The sequence below is a fragment of the Arachis ipaensis genome, chromosome B1, assembly GCF_059453495.1.
Source record: "Arachis ipaensis isolate K30076 ecotype BB chromosome B1, ASM5945349v1, whole genome shotgun sequence".
In the NCBI taxonomy this organism is placed as follows: Eukaryota; Viridiplantae; Streptophyta; class Magnoliopsida; order Fabales; family Fabaceae; genus Arachis; species Arachis ipaensis.
In genome coordinates this window covers 52446078-52457460 of record NC_142436.1, presented here as the reverse complement: position 1 = coordinate 52457460, position 11383 = coordinate 52446078, and positions in this window count along the sequence as shown.

Sequence of the window (11383 nt, the reverse complement as noted above, 5' to 3'; positions counted from 1 at the left end):
AAGTTTAGCGTAGACCTTCTAACAATTTCACTCACTTTACGTCGTATGTCACGTTGAACTTGGAATTTTCCAAGTTCAGCGTGGACTTGGCAGAGGCTCCTTTCCAAATTGCACGCGTACTCCACGTTGAACTTGGAAAATTCCAAGTTCAGTGTAGAGCTGGCAGAATTGACCTTCTCTAGAGTGTTCAAAAATTCTTCTAAGTATTTGGTTCCTGTTTTAAAATTTCTGCATGATCAAAACACAAGTAAAACAACGGAAAAATAGTAAAAACTAAATAAAAAAATCAAATAAATAATAAAACTACTACTATGAAAAAATAGATTAAGGATACGAAGTCATCGGGCTGCCTCCCAACAAGCGCTTCTTTAACGTCACTAGCTTGACACTTGATTATTGAAGTTTCTTCCTCTTCTTCCAGTTGGTTAATAGAAATGTCTCTAAGGGGGGAGTAGTGAAGATTAGTGCCCCCTGATATAAATTCCTCCTAACAAGCTTTCTTTTATTGTGATTAGCTTGATTCACATTGCTTGTTTGGGTAGAGGTTGGATTGTTTTTTGCTGACCTTTTCTTTTTCATGGATATTTTCTTCTGTTTCTTGGTCACAATCCCCTTTTCAGTGCTTTCCTTGGTTGCCTTCACTTCTTTGATTTCAAAATATGGGTGTTGTGTGATAGTTAGAGTGTACCCTTCATCAAGAACTTCTTGAATTGGTGGTTCAATAAACTCACTATCTATGCCAGTCTCTACTTCATTGGAGTGTAGATTCCCATAATTGTCTTCATCCCTTACAACCTCCTTTGTTTCTGCATCTTCCTTCTTTGTTGGCACATCTTCCTCCTTTATTTTTGCATCTTCCTCTTCTTCCATGTGTGAGGGTGGAAAGTACTCTAATTCATTGGAGTGTAAACTTCTTTGATTGATTTTCTCAAGTTATTCCAGTTTGAGTGCAAGGAGGTCAGGATTGACAGCATCATTCACTTTCTCCCTTTTCTGCTACAAAACTCCGTCAAATCCATCCGAATGCTACCTGAAAAAAATAGAATTGTGCAAAACTCAAAGTAGCATCCATAGTGGCCAAAAGATATTTAAATTTTGATTAAACTTAGCAATTCAAGTGCAAATTCACAAGGAAAAGATAGATAAGATGCTCATGCATCAGCAGTTGACTTAACTTGAAGGGTGAGGACACAAAAAAGTTCAAGTTGATGAGTTAGGTAAGGGATTGTTTGTCACAGAAATCCGACAAGCAACTCCTTGAACTAATCAATCCATTGCATATCGCGGGAAATACAAGTAAGCACGAAAATGCCAACTATAGTAGCCTAGGAATTGAACTTGTTGAAGTCAGGTAAAACTCACTTCGAAAAGTGCCAAGTTCAAGTCTTAGGTTGTAGGTTAAGAACAAAACGATTTTCTAGAAATTTGGGCAGCATTCCGGCAATAAAACGGATGTTCCCGGATAGCAACAACAACAAAATTCACATACGAATCCAAGAATGCAACAAAACACAATAAGAGCATGGATTACATATGATTAACCAGCATTAATCTAAATTATGCAAGGAAACTCAGCAGGGTAGCATGTAAGAACCAAAAACTTAGCACAGCCTTAACCAAAATCCAGAAATAGCAGCAACAACCATCATTCAACCAATCATGCACAATTAAGCAAATAAACACAAACGGAGCACTTATCAGGCATAGAATCCTCTAACCACATCCTAACTACCTAACCGCAATTATTTCTATCTATCCTAACATGCATCAATATCCAACTAACTAATTAAAACTAATTAACAAAACTAACAAAAGACAGTAAAGAAAGCAGAACAGTGGTTCAGGCTATGAAACTTGGAAGCAGAGCAGAGTACAACGGCACTAGAGGAAGGAAAACAGTGGAGGAGCACTGCTCGGGAGTGGTGGCGGCAACGAATTCACAGTGGTGGGTGGCGGTGATCAGAGGGAACAGAGAGGAGACAGAGCAGGGACAAAGTAAGAAGGAGAAGGTGAGGAAGGGAGGAAGAGCGAGGGAAGAAGAAAGAGGGAGGTGTGCGGTCGCGGGATGCTCGCCGCGACAATGGTTGTCGCGGCAGTTGTTGATGGTTGCAGCAGAGAATGAGAAAGGGTGAGAGAGAGAACAGAGAAGTGAGAACGGTGAGAGAGAGAAGATGGGATGAAGACGGCTGATAAACCCATATTTTATGATATAATTTGTGCTCAAATTGAGTATTTCTATCAATTCTTCACCCACTTATTCATGTAAATTGCATGGTTTTACTTTCCCTTCCTTATTTTATGATATATGTGAAAAACATGTTTTCTATGCTTTAAAAATATTAATTTTAATTATCCTTTATTACCATTCGATGACGTGATTTGTGTGTTAAGTGTTTCAGATCTCATAGGGCAGAAATGACTCAAAGGACAAAAAGGAAACATACAAAAATGGAAGGAAAGCACAAAAATGGAGTTTTGAAGAAAAGGCAGCGACACGAATGCATGGACGACGTGAACGCGTGCCTAGCGTGAAAATGCAGCGACGCGAACGCGCGGACGCGCGCCTTGAGCAGAACGCAAATGACGCGTACGCTTGACAAGGAAAACTCCTAGATGACGCGAACGCGTGACCCACGTGGACGCGTGATAGACATCACGTACAAGAATCTGGAGAAAATGCCCCCAGCGATTTCTGGACCCTTTTTCGGCCCAAATCCAAGCCAGAAACACAGAATATAAGCCAGAGAATAGAGGAATCAAAAAGAGAGACGTATGACAAATTAGTAATACATAATTTTAGGATTAGATGTAGTTTTAGAGAGAGAGGTTCTCTCCTCTCTCTTAGGATTTAGGATTAGGATTTCTCTTATTTTAGGATTACTTCTACAATCACAGGTTCAATATTCTTTTAATTTATTTTTTACTTTTATTTATTCCAATACTTTTACTTGTTAATGTTCCTAATTTGGCTTATGAACCATTCATGTTATGATTTTCTTAATTAATATAATTTGAGGTATTTCAGATTTGATTTTGCTTTAATTTATTTATGAATGATTTCAATTCAATTTAGATTTATTTTCTCCTTTTGGCTTTGGTTAAGTAACTAGCAACACTTAAGTTATCAAACTCAGCTGTTGACTGAAATTGGAATTCTTTGCTGATTGATTTGTACTCCAATAACTCTAGTCTTTCTATATGAGTTGACTGGGATCTGAGGATCAAATCAATTTGTTCACTTAACTCCAATTCTCATCACACCTGATAAGGATAACTAGGATAGGACTTCAACTTCTCATACCTTGCCAAGAGATTTTATTAATTATTAATTTATTTATTTTTCCTGCCATTTAAATTACTTGTTCCTTAATTCAAAAACCCAAACTAAAAATGCACAATTTCCATAACCAATAATAAATCATACTGCCCTGCAACTCCTTGAGAGACGACCCGAGGTTTAAATACTTCGGTTATTTATTTTTATTGGGTTTTGTTACTTGTGACAACCAAAACTTTTGTACGAAAGGATTATTAATTGGTTTAGAAACTATACTTGTAACGAGAATTTATTAAAATTCTGAACCATCAATTAATTCAGTTCGTCAAAAAAATGGCGCCGTTGCCGGGGAGTTGCAACTGTATGTCTTATTATTGGTTATTGTAAATATTTTTTTTTTCTTGTTTATTTCTTTTTATTTTCATTTTTAATTTTTATTATTTACTACGAATTCTCACCCCTATCACTTTGAGTTTGGTTCTAATAATGTTGAAAGGAATGGAAGCTATAACAGGAACATGCATCAAGGTCAAAACAATCAGAGATGGACGGAGCCACGAGGATCTGATCAACCCTTTAGGCAACAACACCTTCCAAACTATCATGGACGACGACCATTCAATAATGCATGTCAGAACAATAGTTATGGTGGACCCCCTTGTAATTACCAACAAGCCCCACCATACGCCTATGAACCACCTCCTCAACACAGCTTTGAACCACCACACTCACAAGCCAACTAACACCATTCACCTCCATATAACTGTAACCCGTATCCACCCCAATTCCAACCCAATTGCTCCCAAGAAACACCACTTCCCTACGCACCATGTCCATATCCATCACTCCAAGAATCAAGGAAGCAACTCAAGGAAACATTTGAAAAATTTCATGCAACACTTCACCAATTGAATCAAGCGATAAATAGACTACCTTTCCGACGTTCGGACACTCAAAAAACTCCCATGGCTTCATGTGGACAAACTAATGAAGAACGCAGCATGAAGGAGATACTAGAAACCCCACTGGATAGTACGAAACATGACTTTGTACTGGAACAAGTGGAGGAAGCTGAAATTATCGAAGAAGAAGAATTGGTTGAAGACTTAGGAGATGCTGAACCTCCATGGAAATCCATAATTATGGAGAATTCCGTCAAGAGAAGTGCAGTTGATGCTAAGGAGGATAGTGCACAACCTCCAAAGCAGGAATCCTATGAAGACCTGAACGGAATAATTCAACAAGCAAGTTTCCTTGATAATGAATATCACGAGTCAAGTTCTCCTAGTAATGAACTTGCATCTGCAAATGAATTCTTTGAGATGGAAGAATCTTTCCCAAGTGAATACGAAGATGATGCGGAGGTAGACTTTTCGCAACCTCCAACTTATGATTTGAGTGATGAGGAAGATATCGAAGACGTTGATCAAGACATGGTTACAGCTGAAGAAAATTGCAAAGAAGTGGAGGAATTCATAGAAGAACACAAGGGAGTAGAGCTTGCAAAACCACTGGAAACACCTATCCCAAGACCATTACCACCCAATACTAAATTCAAGTGGGTAAAATCCTTAGCTTTTATCTTTACTTTTTCACTTGAATATGGTTTACTTGAAACAGATGGTCAGCTTAGAGCTCTTTGCGGCTTTAAGAGTAAAAAGAAAATGGTTAGTGCTCAAGGCTGGTATGCAAGATTCAATAAGGTTCCACGCTTCAATCTGAAGTGTAAGGATTGGTTTCGAGTTAAATTGAATGGGTCTTGGAGAATGTTTGGCCATCTTGGTGAGCATGCAACTTCCAAACCGCCCGACTGGAAAAATATATATCAAGACAAAGGCGGATATAAGAGCAAGGTTTGGGATCCTGGAATCTATTATGACATTCAACACCCCGGGAACCTGAGAACCTGTTTGAATTTACTCAAAGGCTTTACATGCCTAGTTTGGGACCCCAGAGGATTTTGGAATTCTAAACAGTGGTGGAGATTTTTGGATGAATTCAAGCACAAGCCACCATAACAAAAGACTCCCCAAATGTCTAACTTAAGGACTTTAACTAAAAGTGCTAGGTGGGAGACAACCCACCATGGTATGATCGTTCATTTTTCAATTTTATTTCGTTTTGTTTGTTTTTATTTTATTTTATTTTCATTGAACCTAGAATTATTCACATCACCCATATTAGCACTGCATATTGCATACTGCATAATTGCATCAAAAAAAAAATCACCCCACTCGAGCGCGCAGGCTGGAATCGTGCGGCTGGTGTGCGTTTAGCACAAATCGGCCCACGCGTTCGCGTCCCTGACACGAACGCGTCACTGCACCACGCACATCCCACGCGAAAGCGCGAGTGACGCGTACGCGTCGCGTGGATTTTATGGACCCCATTGGAAACAGAGAGTTGCGCCAAAACGATGCTGAAACTGTGCATTTAGCACAATTTTCAGCGACGCGTTCTCGTGCTCCACGCGCATGCGTCCCTTACCTTTTACCTAATTCACGCGATCGCGTCAACGACGCGACCGCGTCAACACCCTTTTCGCCCAAATCACGCGATCGCGTGCTCCACGCATTCGCGTGGATTCAAAAACACTAACCCCCATTCACGCGAAACCCTACCCATCGCGTCACCCAAACCCCCCACCTCCCTCTGCAACCTCTCTTCTCCTATCCCCCAACCACCACCACCCCTGGCCGCCCAGACCCGACCGCTGCACTACACCGCCGATGCTCCCCCCTTCTTCTTTTCCTCCTTCCCGTTCTCCCCTTTCCTCCTCCCTCTACGACCCAACCCTCACTGCCGCCGCCCCATCACCGTGCCGCAACCACCACGCCACCACCAGCCACCACAACACAACCTTCACTCCTTCTCTCTTTCCCCCAACCTTAACCACCCACACACCACCAAACCGCCCCTGCCTCCACCTTGGACCGCCGCTGCTCCGCCACCAATCGTCGCTTCGTCACCACCAACATCACCACCATACCGCCACTATCTCTCTGAGCCTAATTTCTGTTTCTACACACCAGGTTCGTCGAACACCGATTTCGTTTTCTAATTAGTCAATTAGTTGCATATTTTAGAGTTTTTGTTCGAAATAGGATAATTAGAGATGCATGATTGTAGTGGATTTTAGGTGGTTAGGTAGCTAGGATGTGGTTAGTGGATTTAGGCCTGATAATTACACCGTTCTTGCTAACTGTTTCTATCTGTCTCACAATTCTGAATTTGCTGTAATGCTATGCTGTTCATATGTTGTTCTTCATATTTGATGTTGCTGTTAAACTGTTCTTTAATGTTCTTGCTATTTGTTAATCTTTTCAGCACTATTTAATTTCATATGAACTGATTTTTTCCTGCTGTTTACTACCCGGGAACATCCAATTTTAGCCAAAATGCTATCCAATTTTCTGCAAATTTATGGTTTAATCTACCCCCATTCATGTATTAGTTTGAAAATTCAATATTTTGCATTACTTGGCTACAACCAAACCAATTCATGAATGCACAGGTTAGCATTCTTATTCTTTTTTGTTCCCTGAGTACTAAATTGCTTATTGATAATTTCATTCTCATATTAAACTTACTTTATTTATCATAATTATCATCAATAAATTGCACTCCTTACTTGTATATGAGTTGATTGTTCCTCAACTTTGTGAATTTCTTGGTAACTAGGAAAACCATTCTCATGCCACTCACTTTAACTTCCTTTTTAACTCCTAACCAGTTTAGCTTTCTAACTTCTCTTTTGAGTTTCTACCTAACTACTTTAACTTTCTAACTCAAGGCATGATTACTGTTTTTCCTAATTAACTTAAATTCCACTTCTATTATATTTTGGATTGTGTTTTTTACTCTCAGACTTTTAACTCTAATTTAATCCAAAATGTACATATATTTACCTCATTTCATGCTCCTATTACTCTTTTGCCTTTTTGCTTACATTGACAAACCCTACTTGCCTACTTGTTTTTCCTGCTTTAGTTCTTCAATTATATCCTGCTACTTCTGCTTTTCAGGATGTCTGATCCTAGAAACAAAGGAAAAGACAAGGCTACTACAGGCAAACGTAAAAGAAAAAAATCTTCTACCTCTATCCTGGATCTCCTTCACGATGATTCCTGAGGGGAAAAGAACTTTACCCCGCAGGAAAAGGCCGACCAGCTCCTCACTGCCATAGATAAAGTAAAATTTGCAAACAGATACTATGAGCTAAAGTATCCAGTGTTTGCCACTGCCAGGAACCTCTACCTGGAGAGAACTCTTAAAATTTTAGAAGAACTCACCCAGTACACTTTCGAACAGATAAAACAAAGAGGCTGGTTCTTCATGGAAAGGAACTTGACAGAGGTCAATGCCTCCTGGGTCAGAGAATTTTACTGTAACTATTTCAAGACCTCTCTGGATGCAGTGCACCTCAGAGGGAAACATATTTTAGTCACTGAGGAAGCTATTGAGGATATCCTCCAGCTTCAGCCTAAGTCAGATCAGCCTGACGGTTACCAAAAGGCTGAAGAGGATATGAGATACATGAGATTTGACTGGGATGCAGTCAAGCAGAGAATAGCCCTTGATCCTACTGTCCCATGGGTCATGGGAAAGAATATAGTGATGCCTAAGGGAATCAAGCTGATATATTTGAATGATGAGGCTCGGCTTTGGCAGCAAATCCTGAGTAATTACGTGATGCCGAGCACTCATGAGATAGAGGTGCCCGCTGCTATGATCACCCTCATCTGGTGTGTGATGGAGGGCAAGGACTTGTATCTTCCACGTTTCATCAGGTATTATATGGCCAGGGTCCATGTCAGAGGAACTCTCCCTTTCCCTTATCTGATCACTCAGCTAGGCCGCCGAGCTGACGTACCTTGGGAGCTTGCTGATGAGAAGCCAACTGCTGCAGACTGCAAGAAGATCATTCCTCACAGCAGGAAGTTTCTGGCTTTAGGGTACTGATAAACCACTATTTTATGGTTTATCTTGTGCTCAATTGAGCAGATTTTGTCAACTCTTTACCCACTTATTCATACTTTTTGCATGAGTTTACATTCTCCTTCCTGATTTTGTGCTATGATTGAAAATATGCTTCTTTGGCCTTATATTCGCTAATATTAATCCTCCCTCATTACCACTAGATGCCTTGATATGTGGGTTAAGTGATTTCAGAGATTACAGAGCAGGAATGGCTTGGAGGATGGAAAGGAAGCATGCAAAAGTGGAAGGAATACAAGAAGTTGAAGGAACTGCAAAGCTGTCTAGCCTGACCTCTTTGCACTAAAACAGTCATAACTTGAGCTACAGAGGTCCAAACGACGCGGTTCCAGTTGCGTTGGAAAGCTAACATCCGGGGCTTCGATTTGATATATAATATGCCATAGTTTTCCTGACGCTAGATGACACAAACGCGTGCTCCACGTGGACGCATTGCAGTGACGAAATCAGCGTGGCAGATTTCTTCTCCAGCGATTTCTGGGCTGTTTTTGACCCATTTTGCGGCTCAGAAAACACAGATTAAAGGCTATAAAGTGGGGGAATCCATTCATTCATAATTATGCTTTCATAATTCACTTTTCATAAATTAGATGTAGTTTTTAAAGGGAGAGGTTCTCTCCTCTCTCTTAGGTTTTAGGATTAGGATTTCTTATTAATTCAATTTAGTATTTCAACTCTTTATCAGGTTCAATATTCCTTTTAAGTTATATTTCTCTTTTACCTTCAGATACTTTAACGCTCTCATTTAATTACTTATGTTGCCAAATTAGCATGTGAACTCTTCATGTTTAGATTGATTTTCTCTTATTAATGCAATTGAGGTATTTCAGATTTATAATTCTTATTTAGCTTTTCATATCCTTGGCTTTAATTGATTAACTGGAAGCTCTTGAGTTATCAAACTTATTGATGAGGGGATAATTTATATGCTTTTTGGCATTGTTTTTATATAGTTTTCAGTATAATTTAGTTAGTTTTTAGTATATTTTTATTAGTTATTAAATAAAAATCACATTTCTGGACTTTACTATGAGTTTGTGTATTTTTCTGTGATTTCAGGTATTTTCTGGCTGAAATTGAGGGACTTGAGCAAAAATCAGATTCAGAGGTTGAAGTAGGACTGCAGATGCTGTTGGATTCTGACCTCCCTGCACTCAAAGTGGATTTTCTGGAGCTACAGAACTCCAAATGGCGCGCTCTCAAGTGCGTTGGAAAGTAGACATCCAGGGCTTTCTAGCAGTATATAATATTCCATACTTTGCCCGAGTTTAGACGATGCAAACTGGCATTCAACGCCAGTTCCATGCTGCATTCTGGAGTTAAACGCCAGAAACAGGTTGCAAAGTGGAGTTAAACGCCAGAAACAGGTTACAAACTGGCGTTCAACTCCAAGAAAAGCCTCTACACGTGTAAAGCTCAATGCTCAGCCCAAGCACACACCAAGTGGGCCCCAGAAGTGGATTTCTACATCATTTACATTTCTGTAAACCCTAGTAACTAGTTTAGTATAAATAGGACTTTTTACTATTGTATTTACATCTTTGGAGATCTTTGGAACATCTTTAGTTTGATATTTAGATCACGTTTGGGGGCTGGCCATTCGGCCATGCCTGAACCTTATCACTTATGTATTTTCAATGGTAGAGTTTCTACACTCCATAGATTAAGGTGTGGAGCTCTGCTGTTCCTCATGAATTAATACAAAGTACTACTATTTTTCTATTCAATTCAAGCTTATTCATTCTCTAAGATATCCATTCGCACCCAAGAACATGATGAATGTAATGATTATGTGATGCTCATTATCATTCTCACCCATGAACGCGTGCCTGACAAACACTTCCGTTCTACATGCAAACAAGCTAGAATGAGTATCTCTTAGATATCTAATACAGAGGACCGAGTCCGAGATATTAGAATCTTCATGATATAAGTTAGAACCCATGGATGGCCATTCTTGAGATCCGGAAAGTCTAAACCTTGTCTGTGGTATTCCGAGTAGGATCTAGGAAGGGATGGCTGTGACGAGCTTCAAACTCGCGAGTGCTGGGCGTAGTGACAGACGCAAAAGGATAGTAAATCCTATTCCAGTATGATTGAGAACCGACAGATGATTAGCCATGCAGTGACAGCGTATTGGACCATTTTCACAGAGAGGATAGGATGTAGCTATTGACAACGGTGATGCCCTACATAAAGCTTGCCATGGAAAGGAGTAGGAATGATTGGATGAAGACAGCAGGAAAGTAGAGGTTCAGGAGGAACGAAAGGCATCTCTATTTATCTGAAATTCTCACCAATGAATTACATAAGTATCTCTATCCTAGTTTATATTTTATTTATATTTTTATTATCAATTCACCATAACCATTTGAATCCGCCTGACTGAGATTTACAGGGTGACCATAGCTTGCTTCAGGCCGACAATCTCTGTGGGATCGACCCTTACTCACGTAAGGTTTATTACTTGGACGACCCAGTGCACTTGCTGGTTAGTTGTGCGAAGTTGTGATAAAGAGTTGAGATTACAATTGTGCGTACCAAGTTGTTGGGGCCATTGATGATCACAATTTCGTGCACCAAGTTTTTGGCGCCGTTGCCAGGGATTGTTCGAGTTTGGACAACTGACGGTTCATCTTGTTGCTCAGATTAGGTAATTTTATTTTATTTTTAAGCTTTTTATTTCTTATTTTCGAAAAATACAAAAAATTATTTCTTCTTTTTCGTTTTTCCTAATTAATTTTCGAAAAATCAAAACAATTTAATAAAATCATAAAACCAAAAATATTTTGTGATTTTTGTTTGAGTCTAGGGTCAAGTTTTAAGCTTGGTGACAATTGCATATTTTTAGTTTTCTAAAAAAAATTATTTTCAAAAATTTTATGCATTGCATTCTTCATGATCTTCAAGTTGTTCTTGGCCAGTCTTCTTGTTTGATCTTCATATTTTCTTATTTTGTGTCTTTTCTTGTTTTTCATATGCATTCTTGAATTATTAATGTCTAAAGAATAAAAATTTTTAAGTTTGGTGTCTTGCATGTTTTCTTTTCTTGAAAATTTTTCAAAAATACATACTTGATGTTCATCATGATCTTCAAAGTGTTCTTGG